Consider the following 15,957-nt stretch of genomic DNA (forward strand, 5'->3'; position numbering starts at 1 on the left):
TGCACACACACACACTCCCGTGTGCACACACACGCACACACACTCCTGTGCGCACACACACACACTCCCGTGCGCACACACACACTCCCGTGTGCACACACACACGCACACACACTCCTGTGAGCACACACACACAAACTCCCGTGTGCACACACACGCACACACACACTCCTGTGAGCACACACACAAACTCCCGTGTGCACACACACGCACACACACACTCCTGTGAGCACACACACTCCCGTGCACACACACACACGCACACACACACTCCCGTGCGCACACACACACAAGCACACACACTCCTGTGAGCACACACACACACTCCCGTGCACACACACACACGCACACACACTCCTGTGAGCACACACACACACTCCCGTGCACACACACACGCACACACACACTCCTGTGCGCACACACACACTCCCGTGCACACACACACACGCACACACACACTCCTGTGCGCACACACACACACTCCCGTGGACACACACACACACTCCCGTGCACACGCACACACACACTCCCGTGCACACACGCACACACACTCCCGTGCGCACACACACACACTCCCCTGAGCACACACACACACTTCCGTGCACACACACACATTCCCGTGTGCACACACACGCACACACACTCCTGTGAGCACACACACACACTCCCGTGCACACACACACACACTCCCGTGTGCACACACACGCACACACACACTCCCGTGAGCACACACACACATTCCCGTGTGCACACACACGCACACACACTCCTGTGAGCACACACACACACTCCCGTGCACACACACACTCCCGTGCGCACACACACACGCACACACACACTCCTGTGCGCACACACACACACTCCCGTGGACACACACACACTCCCGTGCACACGCACACACACACTCCCGTGCACACACGCACACACACTCCCGTGCGCACACACACACACACTCCCCTGAGCACACACACACACACTCCCGTGCACACACGCACACACACTCCCGTGCGCACACACATGCACACACACACTCCCGTGCACCCACTGCACCTCACACACACTCCCCGTGCACCCACTGCACCTGTTTTCCTAATGTGCTCATTCTGACTCCCCTCAGGGTATTTCTAAGGAGAACTTGCCCCCGTCCCCATCTGCAGGGGCCGGTGGTGTCCATGGAGGTGTCCCGAGTCTGGCCCTCCCTGCCACACGCAAGCCCCGCCCCTCTGCCCCGTGTCTCCCCTGCCAGCAGGTGTTACTTCCTCCCCAGAAGCTGCGCAGGACAAGTTTCGTGAACGACGGCGCTGCGGCCTGCCTCAGACAGGCCCTCTTCCTTGGCCTGACGGGAGGCGCACGGCCTCCGCCCTCCCCGAGGTGGTCCGGGCAGACGACCAGCAAGCAGCCACAGCCCTTGTCCCCCGCAAGGGCGTTGGGACGTTTTGCAGTTTCAGAACCGACTGGGAGTTCAGGAGGGCATGTGGAGACTTACACACTCCACTTCTTAACGTTCTAGTTTCTACCTCTGGAAGGAAGCGCCAGCAAACAGAACCTCCGGCAGAGCGGGGTCACTTTGGCAAGCGCCTCCCGCACCCCTGCCTTGCTCTCTCTGGCGCGGCCGTCTTATTTCTGGAAGCCGTGATGGTCAGTAGTTCAGGAGGAACAGGAATCAGCATATTGGATGCGCCAACAGACAGACTGCAGACTGTTTCACTTCAGCTGGCCTCCCTGTTGCCAACAGAAGCCGGACAGACACCCCGAGAGAGGCCAGGCTGCAGCGTCGGTGGCGGGGGCTTCTTCCTCTCCTGCTTCTCAGGACTCCGCCCTCTCCCTCGCCTCATCCACAGCGATCTCCAGATGCTCTGGTTCCCACTGTAGCGCCTTACCTGGGATCACGTGGCTTTGCCAGCCCGCAAGTCGGGCTGCCTCCCTCTCCAGGCTCTCTGATCTCCGGGCTAATTGGCTCAGGTGTAAAGCGAGCCGGCAGGGCTGCGGCTTTGAAGTGGTGGTGCCGTGCCAGCCGGGACCGTCCCCGTCTGTGCGTCAAATGCCCTCCAGCCGGACGTGCCGCTAAGAAAGCCGGGAGTCGTCACGTTGTATTGCGAGGCTCGGGGCCACTCTGGTACCTGACTGCGAGCTCGCCGTTAATTGTGCAGGCTGGGCCTGGATGCGCTCGGACCCGGGTTTAACGAGGGAGGCTGGCACCAGAGCGTGCGCAGGGAGTGGGGGATGCCCGCTGTTCCTTCGCACGCAAAGCCACCCCGTGCTTTGATCAATAATGCTGTTTCACTTTAAAGTGGGCTCTCTCGTCTGGGTGCAGGGCTGGACCCCCGCCCTGTGCTGAGGTCTGCTCAGCCGCCGCGCACAATTACGGAAAGGTCAGCCCGCGACACAGGGGCCACTGGCCGCCTGGCTTGACGTCACTTCTCCCTGGCCTCTTCAAAGGGCTTGTCCACGTCTGGGAAGCAGGGCCTGAGCCCTGGCTGCATCCTGGTGACCAGGGATTGCTTTCAAAAGGAGCAAAAGCCCACACAGTTGACTGATTTTGCCCAGATTCTCATCCTTAACATCCAAACCTACTTCGTGGGCACAGCGCAGAGAATAACCTCCTTTCCAAGGTGTCTGGCCACCGGACACTCCCCAGAATCTCGCTCGCCTTCTGGAATTGTGTGTTGACCGGTCCCCTGGCCACCCGCTCAGGCTCTGCTCTCAGGCTCTGTACGGCACGCGCAGAGCTCACTTTGCTCGGCTCGGGGCTAAACGCGCAGCTCCTTCCAAACCTCTTCCTGATCAAATATTTTGGGAAACTAAACACACATTAACATCGCCGAGCCATACCGGAGCAAACAGGATGCCCACTTCGGTGTGGTTTGAAGATGAAACACGGGGCTTCTGTGAGCTTCTGGGCAGGAGGCTGCCGCGGCCAGGCCCTGGACTGTGCGTGTGCGCGGGACCTCTGGGGGCGGCGTTAGGCTGCTCAGGGACCTCGGCAAAGCAGCTGAAGCGAGAGAGCCGCGTACCCCCCACATCCTGGAGGTGGGAAGCTGAGATCCAGGTGTCGCAGGCCTGCCTCCTCCTGAGGCCTCTTTCCGGGGTGTGTAGAGGGCCGTCTTCCCCGTGTCCTCATGTGCTCGTCCCCCTGTGCACGTCTGTGTCCTAATTTCTCATAAGGACACTAGTCCTATTGGACCCGGGCCCACCCTCACAGCAGCGTTCTACCCTAATCACCTCTTTAAATGCCATATCTCTGAACACAGTCGCATTCTGAGGTGCTGGAGGTTAGGGCTCCAACATGAATTTGGGGGGCATCATTCAGCCCAGGACAGTGGGAAAGTGTGAGAAGGCCTGCCCTGCACATAAACACTCAGCTCTGATGTAGCCGGTGGCCTCGGCCCCTGATGGGGCAAGACTCACCCAAGGAGAAGTTCCCGAGGCCTGGGGGGCTGCACACCTGCCCAGACAGGCTCACGGTGCCTCGGGACCCCTGGGAGGTGGGAGTGAAGCTGTGCTCAGCGAGGAAAGGGGGGAATCTGAGTCCTGGGCTGTCTCCTCCTCCTGACCGCTGCTGCGGACTCCTGGTGGAAAGACCATTTAAAATAAGAGGTAACGTTTTCCCTGCGGTCTGTGCCACATCAGCTGCTGTGAGGCCAGAAGATCCCCTGCCGCGGGGCCGCTCTCTGCCAGGACCACAGCATCCTCCGTCCGAGGCTCCCCCCATTGTGGACGTCACCACTTCTGCACGGCCCCTGTGTGCGAACTGCCGATCTGGGCACCAGCAAGAGCGGACCCCCAGGGCGTAGAGAGAAAACCAGGCACGTTACGCATCAGCCCCCAGACGTGCCCCGGGGTGCAGCTGCGAGAATGGCCTCAGGATCCTCAGAGGCAGTCAGAAGACGTGTTCAGGGGGTGGGACCACAGCACTCATTGGTCACCGTGGGCTTGTCTGTCCCCCAGTTCTGGCGGGAAGTAGGATGTGGGGTTACAAATCCTTCACCTGTTGTTCGTGCCAGGTCTAGAACTTATTTAATCTTCCGTCACGGTTGTGGAAGGGGGGATCCCTGGTTCTTAGCCCGTTTTTCCTTCGCAACCCTGTTCCCAAGAAGAAGCTGGCCCCTGTGCATTTGCAAGAAAGCACACACACCACCTTGCGTGTCTGCCTCCCAACTTCCCCTCCTGATGGAGCTCGACAGGAGGGGAGCAGGGAAGCCAGCAGGGAGGTGGCAGCAGGCAATTACCAAGCAGAAATTAGCAGCTGCCTCTGGGGACAGAGGCACAAAGACACAAAGCCAGGGACCCGGGGAGGGGCTCTGCAGCCGAGGAAGGGAGGCCTTCACTGAGGATCTCAGCATTACCGGGAATAAGGGCTCGCAGAGGAGGAAATGGAATCTGGTGGAAACTGGAACGCCTGTTTCACTTCAGTATTAGTAGAAATAACACGCACCGCGGTCACTGTGGGAAATGCTTATGTCGATACCCTCATTCAGCAATGAGCGGAGCCTGATGGAAAGGTAGGTTCAGGGGTGGCTGTGGGGAGAATAAAACACACACACGCACTTCATGGACAGCTGAGATTCCAGCGCGACGCTGGTTGACGTTTTCATTTCCATAAATGGGTCAGGCAAAGTGAAACCCGCAGACACAGGTTGGAACCTCACTCCACCATCAATGCAATGACGAGAGTGACTTTGCTGAATTTAGTGATAGTTTTGGAATCAGGGCAAAACGTCTCCTTAGTTTTTCATGCCGTTCTGGATGCAGTGGCCACGGAAACACCACGTTTAAGTTTGACGTACCTGGTTAGCATTTATCCATCACTTTAAGTCTGGATGATCTCGGTGGAACAACAAATCCAGGCCTGATTTGCAGCATTTGCCAATTTTGATGGTGTCCGTACTCCCGTCATGCAGATTTCCAGCTATCATGTGACATCTCTGAGGGCAGAATTAGATGCCCAGTAGATGCCATTGTGCAGTATTTCTACATACAGGCAAGGGACACACAGATAACCTCAGAGGAATAGATAGTAGTAAAATATGATACAATAATTAGAAACGGTGAGTTTTGAGTGTTTATTATCAAGATCTAGAATACAATTTACTTAGCCGTACATGGAAACCATTTAATCATTCATAATGGCGCTTTTAACAACCTCTCTACCCAATTTCTGAAAACCTGACCTTGGTTCCCGCTAGTCAGTGTGTGTCAGCTGAACAGTTTACACTCCCAGACTCAGTCCCTGCTTCCCCCGTGCCCGGCAGCACCTAGCCTTCCCTTCTGGGCACTTAGCCCCCTGTATCTTGCGCAAGGCCAGGGCTTCGGTTCCCAGCCGTAAGCACTTAGCAAGGGTCTGGCACAAGTCAGTCTACAGAGTGAGTAGATGGGCATTCGCCCAGGGTTACACCTGTCTTAGTCTGGGGAGAAGAGCTGGTCAGTTTGCAGGTAGAGACGTCACCCAGGAGAAGACAAGTGCCCAGGGGAGCCTGGGGGCGGGAGAAGGGGTCGCTGTTCTCTGGGGCAGCGACCCCGGGTTTGCGGTGGGGAGGCCGCCTGGCCACGCCGCCCTGGGGTCCTCACTGGAAACTGCTGCTCGTTGCTTGTTTCCAGAAGAGAAGCATTTCCTAGAATTTGGTACAAGTTAAAGAAGTTATCGTGCCTACAAACATGGGATATTTGAGAGTTCCAGGAATTTACCTATATTACAAGATAAATAATAATAAAAATATAATAATAATATAAAAATGTTCGCTTAGGATAAGATGAATATATATAAAATGGGGGCCTTTATATTCCTAGTAGGGGATCAATTCATTTTTGACTTGATTTTTTAAAAAATTTTTATTTTATATTGGAGTAGAGTTGATGAACAATGTTGTGTTGGTTTCAGGTGTACAGCAAAGTGATTCAGTTACACATATACATGTACCTATTCTTTTTCAAATTCTTTTCCCATTTAGGTTGTTTGTTACAGAATATTGAGCAGAGTCCTTGTGCTATAGAGTAGGCCCCAGTCAGTTATCTATTTTAAATATAGCAGTGTGTATTTGAGATTGACGTATACACATTTTTAACTTTAAAGTGACTGCTTCTTAATTCTGCAAGGATGGAACAAGTGATGCAATTATGTAATGGAAAACTCTAGAAAAATATATTCCAGCAAAATATCTCACCCTGTTCATGGCCGGAGGACGAGATCCAATGCTCAGGGTCTGTGGATGTCCTTGATCGTCAGTTTCTTGTTAATCAGGAGAACACGGCAGCGGGCCTGGCTCCTGTCTGCTACAAAGCAGGGTCACAGGCTTCCGCTGTATCAGCACTGCCCACAAGCTTGTTAAACCCAGAGCGCCGGGCAGCAGCCTCCGTCTTCAGAGTCTAGAAGCCTCAGGTGTGGCCAAGGATTTGCATCTCCCCCAAGTTCACCATGAGTCTCTGATGCTGCCGGCAGGGACCCCACTTAGAGAGGCTTCTGTAGTGGAAGCACGATGCTGCTTGACTTCGAGGCACGTTTTAAATGTTTCAACACCTGTTCCTTTGCTATTGGCTTCCACGTACAAAGTCAAGATATTTACCAGGAAACTATACGTGGGATAGTCTATATTCTTCACACTTAGAGCCAAATATTACAGTTTAGTTTTCAAAATTTATAGACACCTCTGATAAGTGTCAGTTTTGAGAACCACATGCAAGATACAATTTATTCTGCAGAAAGTATACTTCCTGCTGGATTATTTCTGAGAGCGAAATGTTAAGATTTGTTCTGGGAAAACATTCTAAATATCCACACCACCAGATAAAATGGCCGAAGTGGTCACAGATCCAGCTTAATTTTCTAATTTTCATCTTTAGCACCTTCTTAAAAGTTATACAGGTTGTGATCTAGAAAAATTACACGATTAGCCACTTGAATATTAAGAAAAATAGTTTTCTGTTCTTCCTTAAGTGACACACGTGAAGCGTAGTTCAGGTTTTTATGACAACTGTGACCGCTGCGTTTTCCCCCGACTTACGTAAATTCCTCTTACTTGGTCATTTGAATACAGAACTCATTTAAATTCTCCAAGCCACATCCTGAGCTTGCAAACTTTCCAGAGGTGCTTGGAAGAATCACACCTTTTGCACTCTTGACATTTCCAGGGAAACTATGGACCATGGTCTCTGCAAAATGATTTAACTCTCTGGCCCTTGGTTTTTCATGATTACTGAGGGGAGGAGGCCTGGGGAGGGAAGAACTACTGTAGCGTCCAACCTACCCCAGAAGCACGGCTAACTAGTGAGCAGCAGCTAAATGACTGCCTTGCATAGTGAGGAAGGGTGTGGAGGATGCTTGCAGGCAAAAAAAAAAAAAAAGCAGCAGCTCAAGTTCATTATCATCCTGCCTGGATCTATCAGTTGGTACAGGATTTAAACAAAGATGTGGGTTTACACAGGTTTATTTAAATTAAAGAGAATGTGTTTCACATCGAAGATAACATCTAGAAGGGTTAAGACACCTACAAGGTTTTCAGGTAACTGCTGAAGTTTGGCAGCAGTGAGCTATTCTGGGCCTTCTGCATATTTTATGGTCATCATTTCCGGAGACCTGAGCCGTGTGTGTCGGCAGCTCTGGGAAATGGCAGCAGAGTCCCAGGGAGCGACCCGCCAACCTTGTCATGATCTGCATGCTTGCTCCGCAAATCCATCAGAATGGGTGTGAAGTGTGGGTCTCTCTGAGTTCAGTGAAGTTTGAAAGAAATATGTTGAGCGTGTCACCGGATAGCAGTGGTCCTCAGGTTCGTGGACGGAGGGGCGTCTGAGTCGGGTCAGCCTGGGAGGTGGTCCAGCTTTCCTTGCCCACCCTCCCACCCGCCATCCATGAGAGAAACGGACAGGGGGTACGAGCACACGCCAGGGCCCGTCCGCTTCACAGATGGGGAAACTGAGGCAGGGTTCACAGCCAGGTAGTTGAATCACATGTTTATTGCAAAGCCTTCAGTCACCTTCCTGCCTCAGAGTGAAAACCTTTTGAGGACATGGCTTTCGGGAAACACCCACTCCTGGGAACTGTGCATCTCATTTCCCGGGACAAACAACAGAAGTCATAGAACTTGCAGGAGTCTCTTTTTGTCATTGGCTTATTTGTGTTTTTGTGTTTAAATAGGAGCATTACCGTCAGATGCTATAAATGAGCTGAAGGCAGGGGCAATTTTGTTCATCACCTTCCACAAAGGAGGAGGCCACCAAGAGTTTGGTGAACACACAAAGGAAGGAAGCTTTAGAGACACCTGCACACAAAGCCCATGACACAGGTGCTGGAAGGAAAAGAGCATGGCACTCACTCAGGTACCAACTGACCTTCCTGGGCTTCTGTGAGGCAGACAGGCTGCTTGTGCTGTGTCCACGGGGGTCAGTCTCTCCACAGACCACCAGGATGTCATTATCACACCACACACCACTCACCTGGCCTGGCTACTCCTGAGGACACTGTTATAATGGGCCTCCCCATGTGATTTTGCAAGGATTATTTTTTGAGAAGCTTAGAGTTCATTACAGACATTATCCTGCAAATTCTCCAGCCACCCAAAGAAGTGCTTAATATATTTATTCCTTTTTTTTCCAAGTCCCAGCCCCAGAGAAGAACTTCGCAGAAGAGAAGTCATCTTTGCAGACTGGAGGATGTTTATATTCCCAGTTAATTTAATCCAAATGACCAACATGGGTGATCTATGCTTGAAATGTGATTTTCCTAGGGATCATTTTTTGGTCTGAATTTTCTATCTATTATCAATCAGTCAATTAATCAATCCATCTATCCATCCTATTGGTCTGTTCCTCTGGAGAACTCTGACTAATAAACTCTGAGCAAACATTCAGGAAGAGTATTGGAACGTGGACCTTGAATGTAGATTCAACCTCCATCAGTGGTCTGGGCAACCCTGGGACAAATGACTCATTCCTTCTGGGATCCATGTCAAGTGAACACACACATGTGCGTGCGCGCGCACACACACACACACACACACACACACACACACACACACACTCCCCTGTCTGTCTACACCCTGTATCATTGGAAATACAGTAATTGGTATTTAGGTTAGCAATCCATTTATAGATTTTGTATCATCTTTCCAGCTCTGAAGTTTGCCATAATCAGGAGAAGACGACAAGGGCACCAGACCCAAGGCCCTGAGGTGTGAGCGGTTTTCCTGCGAGCTGCCTCTGTAACCCACCCACACAAGTGACACATGGAACATTGGTGCGGATTCCTCAAATCTCAGCCTGAAGGTCTCCATACACAAGGCTAGATATTAGGCAAGGGCAAAGGCAGGAATATTAGGCAAGATTTTGCAGCAACAACTTTGAGAAGCTAAAAACGCTTATTTAGATGCTCAAAATAACTTTGGAGTTAATTTTCGCTTTGAAGACCACCAGGCAGAAATTGACACCAGGAACAGAGCTCTGCATGGTTTGCTCCCCGCTGCTAAGACAGCTGCTAATTATTTTCTTTCCATTATTTTGAGACAGCAGGGCAGTTTGGGGCTTGAAATCTGTGCACGCTCATAAAGCAAAGTGGGGAGAGGAGGGAAGCAGAGCTTTATTCTCGAGTTCAAGGCCCAACAGTGGTCCTGTCTTTACCGTTGATCTGTTTGGTTCCCGTGACCCTCAGACAGGACATGCTCCTGTTCCTCCAGCACCTTGGTTCTTAAAATAAACAAAACTCTAAAATAAGCCTATAGAGAGGCAAAGACCTGCTGTCCTGGTGCTGGCAGGCCTGTGGCCACCACATACTTTGGGGAACCCTGCATGGCGGCCAAGGTTAATCTGGGACTCCTTGTGGCCTAAGGTAACGCATCAGAGGCTGACTCGACAGGCTCTTCGTTCATGGGGGTTAGCATAGCCGTGACCCGGCTCCCCGTCTTCCTGCGGCTATGGTGTCCCCGGGTTAACTGTCTGCCCTACTGTGAGTCAGCTGGCCTTCCGCTCCGACCCATGTGAGCCCATGGCGTCCTCCCCAGGCCCTCCCTTCTGGACTCTCTGTGGAAGCCCAGGGCAGGACTCCCATAAACTTGGCAAAGCCGACCCACGCCCCCAACCCCTCTCACGTGACCCTCCCCATCCATCTTCCTGCAGCTTCACCATCTGACCAGCTGCTGCCCTGGGGGCGCGCGGGGAGAGGCACAGCTTTTCCTTCTGCCGCAGAGGCCCCCAGACCCTGCACCCAGGAGGCGCAGGGGCCTCGTGCTGCCCTTGGCCTCTGCGCCATCTCCATCCCTGGACCCCCATTAGGCTGTGCTATGTCGGTTCAAGCTCCCCCTTATACTTACAATCTCATCTGGGCTGATGGCATTTTACCCTCCGCACTCAGCGTTCTTACTGGCAGGAAGGAGGATAAAAATCCCCAGTTCAGAGTCACTGTGAGAACAGATGCGGTGACACGGGAGACGCTCAATGGCTTTGCTCTCCCCACCCCCGTCTGGACTCTTCCAGGGTCTGAATCCAACTGGCTTCTGCTACCGCCTCTGACGCATTTCCCAGGAGTGGCCTAGAGATCTCCCTAAAGCGAAGTTCTGAGCATGGAGTTTTCCTCCTGTGCGCGCTGTGCCTGGCCCCCTTTCCCCGGAGGTGGGGGAGTGGACCCCTGCCCCTCGGGAGGCCTCCGGGGAGCAGGCCCTGGATGCCTGCCTCTCCCCCCGCCACCCCCAGCCTCCAGCAGTGCTGACTCCTTGGAGCTGCCTGGCCCCTGCCCGGGTATGTGTCTCTCGTGCAAATTTCTCGAATCTGAGTCATACAGGGGCTTCCTTCCCACTGATTTGCCAACACGAGACCTGTCCTTCAAGCCTGGGCTCCGCGGTCTCTGTGGGGAGAGGTCGCCAAGCTGGGTATTGAACTGGTTGCAGCTTTCCACCTTACGCAGCTCTTAGGACGCTTTATCCTTCCACCCAGATGAGATCATAAATACTCAAGGCTCACGTCTCCAGTTTATTCATCTTTATAATCCCATGGTGTCGGACCACGAAGAGACTCTCAATAAATATCTAATAAAATGTGACTCAAAGTGGCTGCTCGGCAAAGGCCAACATCTATCTTCTGTGGCAACGGCAACTCAATGATCATTCAGCCCAATTTATTAGTCACTGGCTCATCCATAGGATGGGAGTTGTATGAGGTGAGAGAAGTGACTGGAGTTCACAATTTCCCAGCCCTGTTCAGGTACAGACATAGTCTTATTTGAGATGAGGACTAAGAAAATGGATCTATAATTTCCAGAGCTCTTTGGGAGGAGAATATTGAAGAAACTCAGTAAAAAGCCTAACCCTCTTGCTGAAGATCTGGGCTGAATTATATTCCACTCATGATTCTCCATCCACACTCCATAGTTGTATATTCAAAACAAATGCATTATTTAAACAATATTATACTCTCTATTAGTTCCTGGCCTGGGTTAATGGTTGGCTAAAGCAATTATAGAGCCCCAAGGATGGACTTGCAGGAGAGGCACCAAGACACACAGCCAGTAATACGTGCCTTTTCTTTATTGCGGTAATTAAAGATTTTTATACAGTGTACTAAGGGACTGTCATTGAGATGAGGAATGTACAATGACCAACAATCTCCTCTTCTGCTAATGCAGGAAAGAGAACAAGAGGGGACGTTGAACCCCGGGATACCTAAGGCAGCTTGCCTTTTTCTTTCACATTCCTTAGAGGTTCTAGCAGACAGGGCTGTGATCAATCAAAAGCCACGATATTAAAAACACACAGGAATTAGCTTCCAGGTAGGAATGCAATCTTAGAACTATTTGAGTGGCATAGAATTCACTCCTGTACTATGTGGGAGATTATGACAGAATATGCTTGGGAAGTTTTCTGAAAAGTCACCAGTATATACTGTTAGAGAAGGATTTCATGAAGGTGATATGGGCTGGTTTTTCATAAGAAAATGGCTTCACTTAGACTATGAAAGCGGCAGTCGTGGCCATGTTTCTGGTGAGGACCTGGCAGAGCCCCTGTCCCAGTCCTTCTCCATCTCGACCCGTTGGACCTCCCTCCTCAACTCTTCTGCATGTTCTCCTCCTCCCCGTCCACCGTCCCAGGAGTTCCCTTTGTAAACACACACGTGTGACTCATTTTGCTCCTTTTTTGTATCCATCAGTGGGCTTTCACCACTCACCCAGGCCACCTCACGTCCTGGAATTTCATCCAAGTGCTTCACAGCCTGACCCTGACCCAGTCAACCCAACACTCACCCAAGATTACACATTATGCATTAACCATGGCCTGGACCCATGGTTTGAGCATAGAGGCCAGAATATCTATTGGAAATGTGACTGGAAACAAATCAGAAAGTTTAGAGATGCCACATCCACATATTCATACGTATCTTTTCTTTCTGATTGTCTGCTTGTGGTCCATTTCACGAGATTCTACACCTTCCTCTTTTTGAGGCACCACGCAAAATTTGTGTCCAGCTTTCTCTGCAGATCCATTTCCATTTCCACAGACATATTTTTACCTCCAGCTGAGGTGGTTGGCTTCACATTTGTGCCCTGTTTTCACAGTCACCACGATATGTAATACACAAATCACATCTCATTGTGTAATGTCAATTACCAATGCTCACCATTCATTAGTGCCTTCTACATTCTAATGAATTATTTGCTAAGAATTTTACATCTATTATTTCAGTTCATCTCGTCAAAAATTTAATAAAGAAGTTCAATTATTCTCGTTTACACTTAGGAGACTATTATTTATTCAAGGTTGTGTGAAAGTAAGAACTGGCCCCAGACTTGAACCTGAGTCCGATTGTCTGGGATGTGCTAGACCCGGAGCTACTTCATCTGTCTTCCCGAAGCTTCTAGACCTTTAGGGGCCGTACCGATGGGTGAATATTACCAGGGCTGGCATTCGTCCTCATCTGATCAGGAGAGCTCTGGTTTGTACTTGTTGTCCTGGAATTATTGTTAAGCCTGTTCTGCCTTACTCTCAAAAGTATCTGTTTTTATGATGAATTATAAGGTCTCCGGAGGCATTGTCAGTGTGCCTGAGCCTCAGTTTTCCCACCTCGTGTTGGTCTCTGTGCTCACTGCTGTGTCAGGGCAGAGCCAGGGAGAAGTCCAGGTCTCGCGCCAGACAACAACCCTTCTACCGGCACCTCCCTTGAGTCTCAAACAGAGGAGTTGACATGCGATGGAGCTGAAATCCACCCTAGTGCCCTGATGTCTGTGATATTCTAACCTTGACAATGCTTCCCTAATAACATTGTGGCAGACACACTCTCAAGTGAGCCCCAGTGGGTCCTGCCCTTGTGTGGTCCCCCGCCTTGAGTGTGGGTGCAAACCTCAATTGCTTCTGGCCACTCGAGTGTGACAAGGATGGCAGATGTCACTCCTGTGATTAGGTCACATTACATAAGGCTCCCTCTTAGCAAACTGAGGTGAGAGGGGCTCCCTGTGGCTGTGAGAGTGCCACAGCGCAGAGACACCGGGTCTCCTGGAGCTGAGAGTTGTTCCCAGCTAAGAGCTAGCGCAGAAACTTCAGGGTTATGCGTGCAGGGAGCTGAGTCTGCAGACAACTTGATGGAGCTTGGGAGCACTTCCTTCACCAGTTGAGAGTCTGATGAGCCTGCACCCCTGTCAACACAGGGGTGTTGGATGGCAGCCTGGTGGTCCTGAATTAGAGAATTGGGCTTAACCAAGCTTGTACGTACGATCTACAGAAATGATGAGATGATAAGTGGGTGTTGTTTAAAGCCACTGTCATCTAGGACAGAGCCTGTTGTGCTCATCTCAGTGCCACCCCGACCCCTTATAACCCCACTCCTCCAGCATCAGCCTCTTCTCCCTGAGGCCTCCAGCTGCAGGCCACAACCCAGCCTCCCACCCAGACCGCGATGAGGACTTTCTCCTCACAGTGGTCAGAGCAGCTGCTTTAAATGGCACATCCGATCAGACCCTTCCCGTATCAAGGCCACCTTCATCCTCAGGGTCAAATTTAAATGCTGTGGTGTGGTTTAGGAGCCAGTGCACCACTGGGCTGATAGCCTCCACCCCCTTCAAGCCACCCTGACAACTTCAGTCAACCTGGCTTTGTCTGTGACCCTCACTAACGCCACCCACCTGACAGCCATCTGGCTACTTCTGATTCTCTGGTCTCACCTGAGACACCACTCCTCCCAGGAGCTTAGCCTTCTCTAAACTCTCCTCCTGACCTGTGGCCCCCCTGGCCCGAGCTCCCTGCCTCTCCAGTCCTTCTCTATCTGAGCAGTCATTTCACTTCACTGTCATTTCCTGTCTCCCCCCAACTCTGAATTAGCCAGGGCTCATCAGAGGAACAGAACCCATAGGATATTATGTCAGGGAACTACCGTCAGATCCACTGCCCGGACTTTTCCTGGGACAATCATAACAGCCCGGGTGCGCTGGAGTCAGCAGATTGACAATCAATCACACTTGATTCTCAAATTCTGTAGATGCAGAGTGTTCATCAAATGGGTCTACTCTCCATAGGCATTTGGTTTAATTAACAAAATGCCAGAATATTGTGTTGCTACCTTTAAAGGGCTTAGAGAATAAGGAGGAAAATTCTATCAGCAGTAAAGATTCTTCCCCCTCAGGGACTTGTTCTATTGCAAGTGTCTACAAAGGTTGGGAACTTTATTGGGCCCAGGATTTGAGCCCTGGGGTGAGAGTTTGGTTAGAGGTGAAATGTGCAGAGACCCTTGGTTTGCAGGAGACCCTGGCCAGGGCAGCTCACTCTACCCAAGAACATGAGCTGGATGTGAAGACCACAAGTGAGGAAGTAACTTATAAAACCTTAACAGATAAAAATGCATTCCATCCGGAGCAACAGATTAAGGATGTAGCATATTAAACAACATCATCAACAAGAAGAACAACAATAAATGGAACAAAAAGAGTAAAAGGACACATGACTCTTCCCACTGAGCTCATCTCTCTGCTCTACCTACATTCAGGGGATGCAGAGCTGTGTATCAAATTCCAGACACCTGATTTCTTTGCTTTGGGGGCTACAGTGATCAGGGAAGTGGTGTTTGATGTCTGGCCCATCAATTTGGCCATTGATCATATACTGCTTTGTGAGAGCTCTTGACATTTTTGCATAGTTAGTCTTATTTAAATATTTTCTCATTTCTTTTTAAAAATTTTTTTAACTTTAAAAAATTTATTGAAGTATAGTTGGTTTATAATGTTGTGTTAATTTCTTCTGTATAACAAAGTGACTCAGTTAAACATATATATATATTCTTTTTCATATCCTTTTGCATTATGGTTTGTCACAGGATATTGACTATATCAATAGTTCCCTGCGCTATACAATAGAACCTTTTTGTTAATATTTATATTTTCTGATTGAACTTCCTTTGTGTTTACCTTTATTTTCCCACAACCTTGTATAAATTAGGTTGAAGAGTGCCAAAATTATATTCATTTTTATCCTTCTGTAGTAACCACCATAATAATTTGCTTAAAGGGAGTATTTAGCAGAATTGCTTTTATGAATACGCATTTCAAGATATGGAGAAGCAATTACAAACCATCTATAAATTTGAAAGTAAAAGGTAAAATGTCCAACCATTGAAAATTAGCCAAAATTTGTTGAAAATAATTTATTCATTCAATTAATATTTGTACCAGCTGTGTGCATGTCACATAAATGTATATATATATAGTGTATATATATGTATATATGTATGTATGTGTATATATATTCAACCCGCTGTGATCGTAGGTTCCATATCCTTGAATTCAACCAACTGTGGATCAAATATATTTTAAAAAATCTAGAAGGTGATAAAAGGCGAAACTTGAATTTGTTTCACACCAGCAAGAATCTACATAGCATTTACATTGTATCAGGTATTATTAGTAATCTAGAGCCGATTTACAGTATACAGGAAGATGTGCATATTTTTACTTTTTATTTTTTAAATTTTATTAAAGTATAGTTGATTTACAATGTTGTG

This window comes from Physeter macrocephalus, chromosome 8 (genome assembly GCF_002837175.3).
Source record: "Physeter macrocephalus isolate SW-GA chromosome 8, ASM283717v5, whole genome shotgun sequence".
Taxonomy (NCBI): domain Eukaryota; kingdom Metazoa; phylum Chordata; class Mammalia; order Artiodactyla; family Physeteridae; genus Physeter; species Physeter macrocephalus.